Here is an 18,177-nt window from a genome sequence, read left to right as displayed (position 1 = left end):
AGGAGTCTGCTGACATTAACGCCATTGTCTGCAACGCTACCTTAGGGCAACGCATGTCTCCCTGAGACTTCCAACAGGAGGTAAGCTCTAATTTACGCCCTTGGAGAAAACTCCAACAGCAGGATTATGAAAGTACAATCCAATCCAATCCCTGCTCAAGAGAGAAGCAGCAAGCAGCGGGCCCACACAGCAGACCACGCTGCAAAATGTCCGTTCCGCCTGACAGCTTTTCCAGCTCTTCTGCCTGGCAGGTTCCTTAGTTCAGCAGTAATCTAAAGTTCTGGATTCTGGGCCCCAATATTTATACTCAGTTTGTCTTTGTTCTTTTGGGCAGAGAGGCTCTGTGCTCAGCCCAAACCAGTTCTGTCCTCTTTGGTCCAGCTTCCAGGCAGGAAATGGAGACAGCACTGTCCAAAGCAGACCAGGCCCAAACAGGTGCAAAGTAAGTCTCCTCGCACCACTCTCAATGCAGACCAGGCCAATTCAGGTGCAAGTGAAACTCTCCCACTACTCCGAATGTAGCCCAGGTCTATTCTGCCCAGCCCTGACTCATCCAGGAAAGGCAGGACATACCTCGACTCCCCCAGTGACCGTCTACCATGAATGCACCCCCAGCCCCTGTCACTTCAAAGCCAGACAGTCAATCCACAACCCAGCAGAGGCACACAGGATGACTAAGCAAGAAAATACCCACTTTCTAAAAGTGGTATTTTCAAACACGCAACATAAAAATCATCTTTACTAAAAGATGCATTTTTACATTCTGAGTTCAGGCATACTAAACTCCATTTCTCTCTCTTGTCCCAATGGGATAAGATGTTACAAAGTACCTCCAATTCTATCCTATGGGCAGATAGACTTTCAATAGGGAAAAACTAAATACACTGTATTTCACTATCAGGACATTTCACATACACCAGTACATGTCCCACCTTACACATGCACTGCACCCTGCCCACAGGTGTACCTTGGGACTACCTTCTAGGTGACTCACAGGTAATTAAAGGAAGGTTAGGGCCTGGCAAGTGGGTGCACTTGCCAAGTCTACTTGGCAGTTAAAACTGCATGCAGACACTGCAGTGGCAGGTCTGAGAACCATTAGAAAGGCTGCTCGTATGGGTGGCTCAATCAGGGCTGCAAGCCCACTAGCAGATTTTGATTTACAGGCCTTGGCACACACAATGCACTATAATAGGGACTTAAAGGTAAGTCAAATAAGTCAGTCATGGAAATACCAATCCATAAACATAATTTACCTGGAGAGCATTTGCACTTTAACACTGAATATCAGTGGCAAAGTGCCCAGAGTCCTAAAACCAACAAAACCAGGGTCAAAAACAGGAGGCCAAAAAGCAAAACATCTGGGGGTAAACCCACTGAAAAAGCCAAGCCTAACAGTGTGCAATAAGAATTTAGTGAAGAACCTGCGTTCAATGTCCAGCATGGCTAGAAGGCAATACTTTTTGGCATCTTGCTTCGACCCTTTCCTTTACACTGGTATTAATATGCTCCCTAGCTGGAAAGGAGGGATATTTATGGTCTTCGGTACATAATTAAATAATATTTTGTGTCAGTGGGGCCAGAAAGGTACATTAGGCTTGAAAAAGTCACAGAAAGGCTATTTAGGCAAGTTGTCCTAGAATTGTAGTGGGATTTTATAAATAATTTGATTTCTGGTAACGTAATGGTCAAGCAATTGGTCAATTTGTGAAGGAAGGGATTGGCAGTTGTCTTAGAGATGATGTTGTATAATTAATTTATGAGTGAATGCCAATCTTTTTTTCTGATCGCGAAATCAGGGCAGGATTTCTTAAATGTATTAGTATTAATAACCACATCCCAAAACAATTTGATGTTTCTTCTACAAATATCGAAAAGAAGAGCCCATTTATGTTCTGCCTAAATGAGTTTGGATTGATTGGCAGCAGAGTTATGTGTCCTCCTGCAAGCGATGAGGTCATGCTTTAGTGGGCTTGAATTAGGAAATTTCTTAAAAACATGCAGTGCTTCAATGTAGAGCTTGTATGTTTTGGTGCATTCTTCATTAAACCAAAGTTTATGGCATGTAAAGTTTGCGTTGAGAGTAGTATCTCTACTAATTTTAGGTTTACATATTTGCCATACAAGAATAAAAAACAGTATTACACAATTCTTCCATGCCAGTTCCTCATTTCCTGCATTTACAGTGTTTGGGCTGATCACTGGCCAGCGCAGGATTTTTTCCAGGTTTACTTACATTCAATTGATAAAAACGTTACTGTGGTTATTAGTGATCAAGAGGCTATTTGTGGATACACCTTGAGATGCTTTGCATGGTGACCATGCTTACAGCCCAGGTGGCCAATCTCTGTGTCCACTACCATTAAAAGTTGACTATCCTTGACCTCTTAGTAAAACCCTCATGAATCACGGCGTGGTGGTCTTCTGGAGTAGACTGGAGTGGCAGCACTTCGTTCATCAGCGAGGCCGTGCATGTGTCTGAAAACTGTGGTCCAACTTTCGCATCCCAAGCTCATTTCGACAGCATCACTGAGCATCTGGCAGGGTTTGCATAAAAAGCAACTCACTGGCAGACTCTGGAAAATATATGGGGAGCAAAACCATTTCTATGTGTGCCTGACTTTTTCTAACTCGCTCCAGCAAATTAAGCTGACTTTTTAATTGCACACGAATGTTAATTAACTGCCAATTAGTGTTTTGCCGACAAACGGAAACCTTGATTTTTGGAGCACGAGCCTCATTGTCGGGGGCAACCGCTGAGTTTTACTGCCTGATCCGGCATCCATGTCTTTCTCTTGCGTTAAAACCTCGTGCCCTGAGGAAAAAAACTCAGGAAAGATCCTTCAACTAGTGACTGTCGGAACATATGCGCCAATTTATGTTGAGGTTATGTAGAGGAACTCTTGGAGGAAGAACTTTAAATAGCCAGATTAGTATGTCAAGAAGGCGGTAACATTTATTTATTTTTGCGGTTTTATATAGCACGAACTAGTTCCAGTAGGTAGCAGAGCACTTGACAGGAAAAGTTTCAGACTGGGTGGCAGCAGTTTTCAGAGCGACAGTAACAAGCAGTTACATATAACCCTGTTACAAGTTTTGCAACATTCAGAAAGTTTGATCAACAGTTGCATGTATATCAGTGACGTTTGTTTCACTTTAAATAGATCAATATTTGGATTGCTACTCAAAGCAAAATTGTTCGAAATAGTCCATAAAATGACAAGCAGTAGCCCCAGAGAAAAGCAGCATGTGGATTTATCCATTCTTCCAGAAGTCAAGCTTATTCTCCAACATCTCTACCCTGGTAATTGGCACATTTCAGGATGCGGCTGACCCGTGCAGTCTAGTTGCTTCATCAGAGGTGCTGGGCGAGATGATGGGCTTGGGGATGGGTCTTAATCTCCTGTTAGACCGCTCATCCTTCCCCTGCTGTCCCTCGCTGGCAACTGCATTGTGTGGAAGGATAGCAGTGTCCTGCTGAACCTGCATGGAATGCACACTGGCAGCCCCATGGAGGAAGACCCTACCGCCCAGTGGTAGGAGCAGCTGGCAGCCCCAGCTGCACGTTGCTCAAGTCACCACAGGGGAGGCGAGCAAGGCATCTGCACCATTCCTCCAGTCCCTCACCTGTACCCCCCCCCCCCCCCGGATAACATTCACAGCATTATATAGGCGGCCTCAGAGGCGAGGTGGGATGGTTGATAGAGCGGGCAGCAAAGGTGGCCTTTGTGGTCCATGCAGCTGCTACCTCCTGGGAGATGTCTAAGGGCCCCAGTGCCCTCCAGGGGCAAAGCTACCCTCAATGGATACCCAAAGCAGCCACCCAGTGGACCATGTGGATGGGGGTGTGGAATGCAGTACACCACCGATATACTGTAGTGTTTCCTGAAACATGTCATAAACTTCCAAACACCTTTTCCACCCACTCGCAGGCAGATTATTTTTTCCCGTTCAAAAAAATAATAACTGGACATGCAACTGGACTGCGCCTGATAGATGTAATGTAGAAACACGTTAATGATAACAATTAGTGCTATTATATAATATTCACAACTTTTAATATCCTGTGACAAGTATAAGTTTACTTTGTTACAGCTACTAGAAAGTTTAGAAAAGCAGTTCAGTGCTAGCATGATCTTTGCAATACCTCTACTTAAGGGATGTGTTTGTTGTACATTATCAGTTTCACCGCTACAACCTCCTTTCACCTACAAATAATTTCCATATGGATGCATAAGACGCCAAAGCTGGATACTATCTCTTTTGTGCCAAAAAAGTAGTTTAACCATGTGGCAACAAATGTTGCACCTCTAGGCTGGGCGTAGTCCAGACACTCTAAGTTATGGTATTTAATGCTAAAAGGTTGGGACTGAAAAAAATACAATAAAGGTTTTTTGCTGATATAATACCGACCCTACACTACGTGGTAAGATCTTTTATATGCAATGTGTTGTGTTTATATGCACAGCCTTTTCAGTGCATGTGCACAGCTAATGCAAAGAATGTTCACAGTCTCCATGGAAAAATGTTCTATTAGGTCAGTTGGAGATTGGGAGCCCACCGGCAGGCTCCGCTGTTGGTGGCGTGCCATCAGGATCAATAAAAGAAGTTGAGTAGCAGTGACAACCTCTTCTTTTAACACTGGCGACGAGGGTGGGATTTTCAACACAATATCAGGACATAAAAGTTCATACATCGTCTGTGCACATAATACATGCCACCGCAGTGAGGCATAGAAAATTCCAAGGCACTGTCCCGTCGGTCTGTTTTGTCAGGTCGGTGGTAAGTGTTCTCCCAGTGGAATCCACAAGCTGCATGGAGGTTTTCCATGATTCGGACGATATCGGGGGTGTAGCAAGGGATACTGAAAGGATGCAAGCAAGGGGTTTGGGATGTGGGTTTCCAGGCACCAAGGGGGTTGTAAAGACAGCAGTAACTGTGGTGCAGTGGGCCCTTCAGACTTTTGCTTCCCAGTCTGACCGTCAGAAGCCTACACTCCATCTGGGGATCTCATTCTTACCAGGCTAGATGCCATAAGTACAGTGTGGTGCTACATATAGTTGGAGTGTTTAGTATAAAAAAACACTGCATTGTGTATGCTGCCCATAGAGCATGCATAATGTGAGGTTCCGTTAATTCTGAACCCGTTTTATAAATAGCATGGTTTTGTTACGAATTTGATATTAGCGAACCGTAACTAGTTAGTGCGGCAAGTATGAGTGTTTTCATCACGTTAGACCAATGGATTCACTACGTATTTAGGGATTTCGTTCTGAACCCTTGGGTTCCATTTTGTGTATGGCAGCCATTTTGTGGTTGCCCTCACATAGGCCGATGACTGTGGCTGAACTAGTCTTTTTAAGGACATGTACACCTTAGCTCCAGTTCGTGCTGACTCCTGTTTGACCTGAGTGAACTGACCCTGTTGCCTGAAGCTGACCTTGTTAAACCAGTTCCTGCCCTTTAGTTGATCAAGATTAAGGATCAGAGCACAGGACATCGCAAAGTTTTATTGCACACAAATATGCCTTATCCTACTCTCACCTGTTTCTGCTCCTTTCTTTATGGTCTATTTATGATTGGGTTGTGGCCTTTTTTATTATGGGTTCGTTCGACCTGTCTAAAGAAGAATGTTGGGTTTGACCGATGATTGATCATGGGCTGGGCAACTGAAAAGTGGGTTTTACTGTCATGCAATACCTTTGGTGTGAATACATGTGATTGGACAGTTTGTAAATATTAGGTATTTGTCTGGAATGTGATTTTTGGCATAAAAAGGGACGACTTGCTGTGTAAAATTGAGCAGTCTCCTGAGAACTCATACCATGGTGATTTCTAGGACTTCTGTTACTGGCTGCAGCCAATAAATTTGATCTTTGACTCCACCAAGAAGTATCCCGTGTCTCTGTCTTCTAAGACAGGTGAACCCGAAGACTTTGGGCGTGCCCCTGGCGCCGCTGGGTTCTAAAACCCGGTTCTTCAAATGTCAGTCTGCATTAAATGGTTTAAATGGTGGTTTTCTTTTCAGTTTCCTCTTGTTTTATTTTTCACTGGAACTGCATGTGTATTGTGGACTCGGGAAGAATCTACGGTTATTTACCTGCCAAATCACTTTCCTCCCCTGTATCTAAACCCCATCTCTCCCCTTTCTTGTGTTTTGCTTGGAGTTCCCTATAAATCAGGGGTTGTTGGATGCAGATGTCTGGGGACCATGTATACTCAGCCTGATCCGTTGGAATCTGCCGTCTCTTCCTGCCACCCAGACAGCCTGGAAGGATGTGAAAAGCCCTGGAATGGTGCTTACTCCTAACTAAAGGGAAGTTGAATTTTAAACGAAACCTGCTGTTTGGATGGCTGTGGCTTCTTGTCAGTGCTCCCAAAGTAAGGTAAATACTGAACTAGAAACCTTTCTGTCCTAGAGTCTAAGAAAACTCCTGCCAGCCCTAAGAGAGATTATTATTTTACCCGGGCACTCTGCGTAACCTTACAGCCCGTGCAGGAGAGATCCTAGAAACCGCCTTGACAATGCCAGAGATAAAGACATTGATCCAGGAGATGGCCACAGGAAGTCTCTGGGAGCAGATGGATTCTGGGTCAAATGTTATTGCGTTTATATTAATAATCCCCCTAACCCTCCAGATTGACAGAAATGCATTCAGTTGTAAAAAGTCAAAGTCGACTTCAGGCCACAACTAGAGAAAGCTTAATAGTATCTCCTCCAAAGCCTGGGAGAGATGAGACAGATAGGCAATCCTTTTGTGCTCTGTGTGTTTTAAATACTGACTGCAAAATACTTAGGAAAGCTGTAGGCAAGTAGATAATCTGGCACCTTCTATTGTTGGCCCACGGGGACCAATGCGAGTTCATACCAGGACATGGAACCTAATTGAATATCAGGAAACTCTTCCACATATTGGAGGATACCCCAATAGCTGCACCAAAACTGGTGTCGTTAGCAACAGATTTAGAGAGGACGTTTGACACAATCGCCTGGAGGGATTTAATTGTCGGTCCCGCAAAATATGGTATTGGGTTCAGAAATCCTCAGATGGATCACTTTGGTGTATGTGGGACAGACTGCTAGAATTCGCACTGACAAGGTGATCACACAGACATATACCATGGAAAGGGGGACACGCCAGGGATGCCCGGTGTCACCTATGATCTTTGCTGTGGTGATGGAGCCATGCACTAATGTAATAAGCAAAGGAGGGACAGGGCAGAGGTATTCAGTCTGGATGAATAACACACACTGTCAGAATATATGTGGACCACGTTGTGTTGCATTTTAGATATGCACATATGGGACTTGAATCCAAAATGACAAAATTGGTAAAGTTTGGGAAGTTATCTGACTTGTTGGGATCTATATACACACCACCATTCGAAAGATGTGCTAATAGATGGGAAAACAGAACATTGCAAAAGCACAGGGAACACATATCACATACAAAGTCAGATGTAATAACAGCCCTCAGCTCTTAGAGGGTACATTTCATTCTGTCCATCCTGGGAAAAAATACCCTAGGCAAAATGTTTTCACTTCCAGGGTTCCTGTATTACTTTACAGCTCTGCTGGTGCAATTGCTCTTCTCACATGTCAAAAGGCTTTATTCTGTACTGCGTGAAATATTATGGGGACCTGGGAGAGGAAAAGTGGCCCTCCGCGAGATCATGTGACAGAGGAAAGTCTACGCGTTCCAGATTATGAATTCACAACTCTCTGAGGCTGTAAAATGGTTCCTGCAAACTTCATATTGTGAGCAATACCTGTGAGTTTATTGAATACGTCTTAGAGCGCAAGAGGAAAATGCTGAGTTAAATATCACAGCCTGCTATTGGTGGGTCAAAAGTGTGACAAAAACCGATCCGAGAACAGCCTATGTGCCTGACATCCCAATATTGGGACTGATCTGGTAGAATGGTCAGAAAGATTGAGACAGCTGAAACTGTGGGCAGTAATGGATGTTAGGATTGTCGGGGGTTTAAATGAGAATGGGGTACTTAAGCTGTTTGGGGATATCGTGCATAACTATAATGTACCAGCAGGTCACTTTCTTTTATCCAGTAAGATAATGAATGCAATAAGATGGGTGTGGATATAGGACAAGTAGAACCTTCTACACATGCAATATTGCTGTTGCTATGCTTTCTGGGAAGGAGAAGAATGGTAACATTGGGATACTAATCAATGTTGGATAACTCGACATTTGACGTAACAGAATTTAAGGATCGAAGGTTGAATGGAAGGCAGGGCACCAGTCGAGGAAGATTCCGAGTTGACATTGTGATGCAACCTGTAAAGTGTCTAGGAATGCATGATTTAAAATGACTGTATCTACTTCCTCCGTAGAACCTACCTTATTTGAAGGACAGATGGCGGATCTATCATAATGTTATTACCTCGTGCCTTAGATGAGCACTTGACTTGAGATTTTTTCATGTGGCTTGGGAATACCCATCATTAAAGAATATTTGGAATAACTTATAACATGAGTGACAGATGTGATAGGAAGAACTGATGTGTTCAAGCCGGATGTATTTGTGGTTAATGCCCAGCCCTAGCAAAAAGAAACCCAGTAATATATATTCAAGGACTTGACTTTAACCATTCTGAGGAGACAGACAGCGATGAGTTAGAAATCCTATACACCATAAGTCTCCAAGTGGCTGAGTGAAGTAGTAACATGAGCTGAGTTTGAAAGTGTGACACTGAAAATGGAACGAGGAAAGGAAATGCATTACTAGCTCAAGCAGGCTTTGAAGTGTGGTAGGCCTTGGTCGCTAAAAGAGAAATGCCCCCAGAGAGTAAAGGTGAAGGGTCATTACCCAGAAATAGCATGGCCATTGGTCAATAAAGTAGACCTGCTTGAAATACGTCTTGAGATGTTGACTGGCTAAGAGCCTCGAGGACCTACGAGCCCCGCTGGCCAGAATGACACCAGAAGTAACTTTATGAAATAGCTGTGGAAACTCAATCCAGGATAGCTAGCTACACCTTGCACTGCGCCAATCTTACTGATGCCCCCATCAACCGAAATACAGCCTCGCAAGGGTGTAAAGGCTGTTCTTGTTTACACTTTGTCTTGGATATTATTAGCAGACTGCGGCTGATTACTTTGGTTCTGGAACCAGTAGAACATTTCCTGGATTAACAGCTTTTAAAGTCTTAATTGGCTTCTGATTCTTAATAACATTTCTTATTTCATTGTGCGTTGGAATAAGCCTGGGAATCCACTGTGTTCTCTTGGTCCCACGAGTACCCACACACCAGTCAAAAATATCCTCATCGACCAGGCAGTGCCCTCATACAGAACCAAGGACATTTGGTGAGCAACACGGCATTGACCCCAGCCATCATAGCCACCCTGCAAAGCCCTGGGGCGAGTTAGTTCATTAACTGTTCCAGATCCCATTATCTGTTTACTACGCCTTGGATCTTCTCACATCCCAGACATCTGTTGTACAAGACATTTGTACAGCATTTGTGTAATTGCCTTTGACACTCTGAACTCTTTTTTTGTTCTTGGGAGGTGCATGTTGAGTTTGGGTGAAGAGGTCTTGGGTTTCAGATTTGCTTGCTCAGCAAGTGGTCTGTCTGTGACAGATAAACGCCCCTCCGCCAGCTACTCACAGTTCTAACCAGTGCCAGGTTCCTGCAATGCTTACCAGTGCTAGCGCCGTCCACTACTCATCAATGGAACCATCTCACACTGTCCATTACTCTTCACATTGCCCACAAATGTTAGGTCCTTCTACTGTCTGTAGAGTCCACTTCTGAAAATGCTCGCCACTTTTATCTGTCCACACCGCACACGAGGGCCAGCTACCCACATTGCCGCCAATGCGAGCTTCTCACACTACTTACAAGTGTCAGGCAACCCTTAATGCAGCCTATCACTGAAACCTTCTCACACTGCAAGTCATTGTCTACTTCTGACCCTATTCCGGGTCACACAGCGCCAACCAGCCCCTGCTCCATCCACTGCAGATGCATTCTTCTGGATGATTCAACCTCAGGGGCAACCTCTGTCTTCCACTTTAAACTTGTCACCCCAGCTTGCAATAATGGCACATAACTTCATGTGTCCCAGACTCACTGCTGAAACACATACACTAGTTGTCTGCTTGGTCGACTACTGGGCCAGCAAGTATTCCTTATATAACTGTAACTGAGAAACTTTGAAGAAGTTTGGCCCTTTAGCATTATTTTTAATATAATGTTGCCCAAAACGGTGTCCTAGTGCTAGAACCAACTACAGATGAAAGAACATCAGTCCCAGACTTGATCAAAGATTTCCTAAAAACAATAGCTTTCAGGGAATAAGTGAGGGCATTCCAGTGTTAGGTAGACAAAAGCTCAACCCCACAACTTCCGCAGTTCCTCAGCGTATTACATTGAAGGCACTGTGTCTCGCCTGTAAAGCTTTGAATCACACAGGCCACTCTTTTCTCAAGAACCTTTTTGTTTGGGATCAACTGACCAGACACCTACGTTCTGCGGGGGCCAGACTTCTCACAGTCTCCAGAATTCGTACCGCGCACTGTGGTGGCTGCAGTTTTCACTACGGCACCTCTAAACTGTGGAACTCCCTTCTTATGGAATTCAGGAATGCTAGCTCCCTAGTGAGTTTTAGGAGAAAGTTAAAGACCTGGCTGTTTCAGGACTAGACGCTAAGCATGCTTACTGTTGTCTCCAGCGCTAAGACACCTCCGGGTATTTGTGCGCTTTTATAAATTCCATTACCATTAACATTAACATTAACAACTTAATTTATTAAAAACAAGAGAGTTTCAAATTTATGGTTCAGAGTGAAATGCAGAGAATGGCTTCCACAATATGTCTGAAATTTCTCCTGCAGCCAGAGAGGACCCCATTTATACAATGCATGTTGAACCAGAGAGGGATTTAAACATAATTCTATTTTCTACTGTAAACCAGTTGGCAGATTCCTCTGAGGCCAAAAATTAGCCCAATCGCTTTGAGTGATTACCGCTTGCATTGAATGCCTTTGTGGCTCTCACAGGCCAGAGAAACCAGCGTTTGACCACCCTGAGGTGAACATGGGAAGATTGCTTTCGGCATTCTAAGTAACATCAAATAGACATAGTCTTATTAATCTGAGGAGACAATGTACGTTTGCCCTCAACACCTAGATTTGTTACCATACTTCTTGGTGCTGGTGTGGGCCCAACATCACCAGGCCACCAGCTCTTATACCAACTTGCCTTGTTATAACCAAAGACATGAATGTCAGACTTGTTAAGGTTCAGCAGGAGCAGCACGTTATTAAACACCTAAATAGTAGTTGCTGATAGACATTCTTTGAAGGTTGTGTAGCTCTGATCTGCATATAAGCAAATGATAAGCAGAGTCCCAACAGCATACATCATGAAGTGGTTCCCCTTCGCGGGGGCCAGGGTTATATAGATGTTAAAAAGAGTTGTATTTAAAGATGAGCCCTGGGGGACTCCAGCATTAACGGTCAAGACATCCGACAAAGACGAGTCAATCTTAACTCTTTGTGATCAGCCATGAAGCTGAAACAGCAGCCAATGTACAGCCCGCCCCAACAGCAAACTCTTGAACTCTTGAAGGCAAAATCTCATGCAAGAGTATGTAGAAGGGGGCAAAAAGATCCAAGAATATAGGGGCTGCACACCCATCCTGATTCTGTAACCATGGTAACTCCTCCACTAGTGGAGAAGTGTGGCTCACTGGTTAGAGGAGGCAGACCTGGAAGCAGAGGTCAGCCCGGGACCAGGGTTCAATTCCCGGCTCGGCGGGGTCTTGAGTCCTAAAATGTCCATGGACTCGACAATTCTCGCTCCGGTGCCTACTCGATTCACGGGTTCACACTCTGCGACTCTGGGCAATAGCTTGCTTAATCTCCACAACGGCCCCTTGCGGCGGTATGCCTGGCTTTCACCTTGCGGATACCCTGCCGGGGTATCTCACAGGGGAATACCAGGACGGGTTCCCTAAGCAAGCGCTTAGAAACCGCTTGGTGATTTGCGCTATATAAATTCCTGTACATTTACATTTACATTTACTACGACCCCAGAGTTGACTCTGTGCTGTGCATAGGTAGAAAACCTGGCTGGGCTTGGTCTTGGTCCAAGACTGATTATGATTTTAGAAGTTGAGGGGGCGTGGTCACGCGCCGCGTAAAGATGGCGGCTATGACTTGAGCTTCTCTAAGATGCGGGGCTCTTTTGAATAACTCAGCCTCATTTCTAGATTTTCGTATGAACGGATGCTGGATTCTGGTGCATGAAAGGTCGGAGCAGCATATGGAGCCGTTCTGACCCTATTTCCGACTTCTGGAGAACCAGCGGCGGTGATTTTGCCTCACTCAAATGCGACCTCGCTGCATCCACATTCTCCTCAGGTAAACCAGCGTATTTCGTATTTAAATGCACTGCAACATATTTTTCTTTTTTTTTTATCCCCTCTTCTCCTCAAATTTTTTTTTTTAATTGCCTGCTCTATTTGGGACTCTGCTTTAGGAATAGGAATATTCCAACCATAAATCTGCAATGTTTTTTACAACATATTGATCTTCTAATGTAGGCATTCTTCAATACGTTCTCTACCGAATATGATTTCCTCCAGCAACATTATCAGTCAATGTATTACTATATATGGAAATCCTCTTTTATGTTGTTCATTTTTATTCTATTTTTGACCTTCTGACCTCCTCTTCATACAAAATTACTGTTACTGCCTTTTTACCCTTGTCACACCTTCCAGCCTCTGAGATAACCCGGCGTTTTGTCTTCTAAACGTACGGCAACGTTGTTCTTCTCGTTGTGAGGTACATTATGACTGTTATGATCATTTTTCCTACACTAGTTTTTGCCTCATGAAGTTACCTCACACTCCACTTTTTATTATCCAGCTGCATTTACTCTCTTTATGGATGTTGGCTGTGTACCTTTTTTCTTCTCTCAGAGTGCGGACTCAGGGTGACATATTTTTCTCTAATTCACAAAAAATTTTCTGGATCCTCACATACCTATGCTGTGTTCTTACTTGCTTTTGGGCAGACTGAAATCTCTATTAAAAGTTACCTCTCGCCCTTCACGACATTTCAAGACGGCTAGTGAAGCTCTACTTTCTGTCAGAGCCTCGTCTTCAGGTACTAAGCCCAAGAGAGCTAAGAATGATCCCCCTCTCCTATCTTATCATCTCAGAATCCTGTCCTTAATACCATTTTAGATGAGGTCAAGGGGTTGAAATCTTTTATGTCCACAACAAATTAGAAACTTCAGCAAATAGAAGATAGATGGATTAATATGGAAGCTAAGGTACTTGATATGGAGCAACACATTAGTGATCTACACAATGTATTTACTAAGATTCCTGTTTTGGAGCAGGAAATCTACCGTCTCAAGCTTCACACTGAGTATCTTGAAAATCATAATAGACGTAATAACCTTTGTCTTTATGGATTACCAGAAAATCTTGAGGGTCCAGACATTCTTCTTTTCCTAAAGAGATTTCTGTCACAACTTTTAGATCTTCCGCCAGAACCTTCACTAAATATCCAACATGCACATCGTCTTGGACGTTTTCAATCAAATGCTTCCTGACCCTGAGGAATCATTATGCTGTTTCTGGAATTTACTGATCTCATGCATTTTCTTTCAGCAGCTAAAGCGAAGCGACACCTCATATGGTCTGGTCATACTGTCTATCTCTCACAGGATCTCTCCAATGCCACTAATGCAAGAAGAAAATAATGTTTGGGTCTTCGCCCTCAGATGAGACAATTGAATTTTTGTTATGGTATTCTTCATCCTTGCCTGTGTAAAATTACTCATGGGGGCTCCACACGCTCTTTTGACAATCCTACTAAATTGAGGGCTTTTCTCCAAAGCCTTTCTACAAATTCTGCTACTGGTTCTTCTCATCATCTCTAAGTTTCCTATATCTTTTCTTTATCTAATTCTTTATGGCTGTTCATAATTCTAACTCTTTATATCTTCCTCTCTGTCGTTCCATCTATCGTCAGTGCTGTTGCGCCCCATGCTTCAGTCATTGCTTTTTCCTCTTAGATCTGGATCTCTTTCCCTGATCTATCCTCTCTTTCTTCTATTCTTTCCTCCTTTTCCTTTCTTCTTTCTTATCCCTTTTCTTTTCTTTTATATTTGTTTCTTTTGCTTGATGATGTTCTATTTGTTGCATGTGTCCTTTAGTGCTGTTTATTGTTATATAATGTGTCTTTTTTCTTCATCTCATATGTGCTGTTTTTCTACTTCCAGCTGTTTCCCTGAAGTGTATCATCTCCATTCATGTATTACCCTTCCATCTCTCCAATATGTGTAATGTTGTTACGTGGAATGATCGTGGTCTTTGACACCCTGTCAAAAGACAAAAGGTACTCTCTCATTTATCAAAATAAAATTCTCAGGTTTCTTTCATTCAAGAAACGCATTGTAATGAAGCAGAATCACTTAAGTTAAAAAGACAATGGGTGGGTCCAGTTGTTTATTCTCCTTTGACTAATAAGAAAGGGGGCGTTGATATGTTGTTTCATAAGTCACTTCTTGTACAAATGTAATCTACACAAAGTGATACTGATGGACGATGGGTAATGGCTAAGGTTGTTATACAAAATAAATAACTTGTTTTATTGAATATATATGGCCCAGTCAAACCAGATCCGGAATTTTGGAATACTATTAAGATTTTAATTTCCTCCATTGATTGTCCGAATATTATTGTTGCTGGTGACTTTAACCAATGGATGGATCCTTTCTCTGATAGACAATCTAAGTGTAAATGTAATCCAGATAAATCACACAAATCATTTCAATCTGCCATTGCATCTCGTTCATTATTTGATGTTTGGAAGACTTGTAACACTGATTCCCTTGAATTTACTTTTTTTTCCAATGTTCATCAAATTCGTTTTACAATTGATTACATTTTGGTTAGTAAATCCTTAATTCCATCTATTCAATCCTCGGAGATTGGATCTATTTTTATTTCTGATCATGCTCCTGTCCTTTCTGAACTGGACCTTTCCCTAGGTTCTCCAAAATGTGGGCAAGAAAAAAAGAAAATTGAACAGAATAAGTATACAGCTTTGTTACAACAACTCAAACTATTGGAACATACTTATTGTACTACTACATCTCCCTCTGCTTGTTATGAACTGATTAAGGCCAAATCTGATCTTAACAAACTTGCTACAGTTGATGCTTGCAGTGTCCTTCTTAAAATTTAATCTAAATATCAAGGGGTCAAAATAAAGCTGGTAAGATGATGGCCAATTACTTAAAAATCAGATCTGAATGTAAAAATATTGGACCCATTTTAAATGAATCTACAAACAACTTAGCGTCTTCTGATGAGGATATTGCTACTGTATTTCATGAATATTACCAATCACTTTATTCTGATGATAAAAATCCCTCTAATCAAAATATGCACACTTTTATTTCAGGTCTCCCTACTCCCCCTTCCCTACCAAATGAATTTGAATTACTAGAAAAAGAAGTTACTCTTCAAGAGATAACTCAAGCCATTAAATCTTTTAAAAAATCAAAAGCCCCAGGTCCTGATGGCCTTTTTGTTAAATATTTTTCTACTTTTTCCTCTATTTTTGTTACCAAACTTCTGGCTCTTTTTAATTCATTTCTTGTTGAATCTAAAGCTTCTGGTTCCTTTAAGGGGGCCTTGATTGTTCTCATTCCCAAGCCTGATATTGATCATTCCCTTTGTAAAAACTATCGTTCCATATCATTACTTAACTATGATTGTAAGATATTCACTAAAATCCTCACCTCTCGACTTGAGACTATTATCCCATTATTGGTCAAAACTGATCAAGCTGGTTTTGTTAAGGGCAGATTGGCTGTGGACAATGCTCATATGTATGCCAATGTTATTTTCTTCGGGAAAAAATATGAGTCTCCAATTGCAGTGTTGTCTTTAGATGATGAAAAGGCTTTTGATAGAATTAATTGGCAATTTATGTTCAAAACACTTCAATTGTTTGGTTTTGGTCCAACTTTTATTTCTTATGTTAAATTGTTATATCCTTGCCCCGTGCTAGTATTTTTGTAAATAGTCGTTTCTCAAATTTTTTTTCCTTATCTAGGGGTACACGTCAGGGTTGTCCTCCTTCTCCCTTGTTATTTGTTTTATGTCTTGAACCCTTCCTTGAACGTATTCATGTTAATACACTAATTTCTGGCTTTACACATAATTCCATAGAAACCAAAATGTCAGCATATGCTGACGATATCTTAATATATATATGTCTAATCCCCATACCTCCCTTCCTCCTTTCTTGGATGAGGTTCAGTTATATTCCCGTATTTATGGATATAAATTGAACTTTTCTAAAACAGAATTATTACCTTTGAATTCTCTCTACTACCAGTATATGTTTAATGATACTAATTTTACTTGGTGTTCCACAAAAATTAAATACCTTGGTATTTGGTTTTCTGCTACTTTATGTATCACAATTAGATACACGTTTAATGCACTAACTACCAAAATTCAGTCACGCCTACTTCCCTGATCCCTCTTAACTTGTCATGGTGGGGTAGATTAGATACTATTAAAATGATGATTGTGCCTCATGTCCTTTATACACTATCTACTATCTGATATAATACATTTCTCAAATATAAACGTAAATCATTTTATTACAAACATTGGAAGGAGAAGGGAATTATTTTTATTCATCAATTGATTCACCAAAATTCTGTTATTCCCGTCCCTGAATTACATTTGCACTGTCATTTACCTGGCACATTCCTCCATGAATACTTTTTAATTTCTACAGCTTTGCAATCCTACTTAGCCTCTCATAATTTCGCTATTGTTTCTCCCTCACTTATTCCACCTACACCGCTATATAGTATTTCTCAAGAACCTAAAGCTGCTCACATTTATAAGTTATTGTTATTGCCTGTTACTGGACGACCTAAATCTCTTACAGGACTAGCCTGGAAAACAGACTTATCTTTATCACTTCCTGTCTCTGTTTGGCATAAATTGTGGTCCAAGTTATTTAAAATTTCTATTGCTGCTCGTATAACTCAATCTCTCTATTTTGTTTACAATAGCGCTGTTATTACTACTGTTTGTATATCCAAGTTTTCCCCTACCTCCTCGCCCTTGTGTTGGTCTTGTTCTGAATCAACCGGCACCTTAAGGCATCAACTTTATGAGTGTTCTAATGTATTGACATGTTGGCAATCTAGTTGGTCTAAATGCATGAAAAAATTGTAATGTGATATTCTGTTATCTTTGCAAAATGTTTTTCTAGGTTCATCTTCACCTAATTTGGATGATTCCACCCCTATTGCTCTGCTGTTTGACCTATTTATTGCATTAGCATTCAAAGTTATTTTGTCATGTTGGAAAGATAATTCTAAGTTATCCTCATTAAGCTGGTGAAACTATATTTGTGATGAACACAGAATTGCTAATGTTTCCTCTTCTATTCTCTCTCAGAAAATTAAATCTGATCTTCTCTGGCTACCTTTTACATCTTATCATTCTACACGTGCACCTGAGGTTTAACCTATTTCTTCTTACTATTCTCCTATCTCGATTTTTATGCATTTACATTTTCTTCTTATCTCTGTTCTCTGTTTATTTCCCTTCCCCCTCTTTCTCCTTTTCTTTTTTTTTCTTCTCCTCTGTTACTTTTTCATCCTTCACTTATTTATCGATTGTTATGTATTATTTGTAATATGTTCATTTGGTTGATAATGTTTTTTTTGTTTTTGGTTTTTTGTTTCTCCTTGAAAATTCATTTAAAACTCTTAAACAGAATTTTTTTTAAAATTAAGACAAAATGTTAGAACGTTTTAATAGGCACAGGCAAAAATGAAACTGGCCTAAACTTTGGCAAACGCACCTGGGTCAGCTGACGTTTTTTTTTAAAGATGCTTGTGTAAACAGTGTGTTTCCAATAACGAAGGACTGAAGGCGCCACTTGCTTTCTCAAAGCCATGTGTAGGATACTCGCTGAACAAGGTTCACATGAGGGTCCAGATTTTACAAAGAGGGAGATCTCCCAAAGAATCCAGAGAGTAAGGGTCTTGATGTTGGATATTAAAGCATCATCAGTAGGATTCAAACATTCTCTGCACTCCATCCTGGAGTGAGCCAAATTAGCAGGATTGTTAAAAGCACAAAAAATC

The 18,177-nt window shown here is 41.6% G+C and overlaps 1 protein-coding gene across 2 annotated transcripts in view; it reads right to left on the bottom strand.

Annotated features, from left to right (window-relative positions):
* CPA6 (carboxypeptidase A6) overlaps positions 1-18,177 on the bottom strand; it is a 919,575-nt gene that overhangs the window by 199,210 nt on the left and 702,188 nt on the right. The gene's annotated exons all lie outside the window — the stretch shown is intronic.

The sequence above is a fragment of the Lissotriton helveticus genome, chromosome 4_1, assembly GCF_964261635.1.
Source record: "Lissotriton helveticus chromosome 4_1, aLisHel1.1, whole genome shotgun sequence".
NCBI lineage: Eukaryota > Metazoa > Chordata > Amphibia > Caudata > Salamandridae > Lissotriton > Lissotriton helveticus.
The sequence above is the reverse complement of the archived record's forward strand: the minus strand, read 5'-3'. Positions and strand labels throughout refer to the sequence as shown.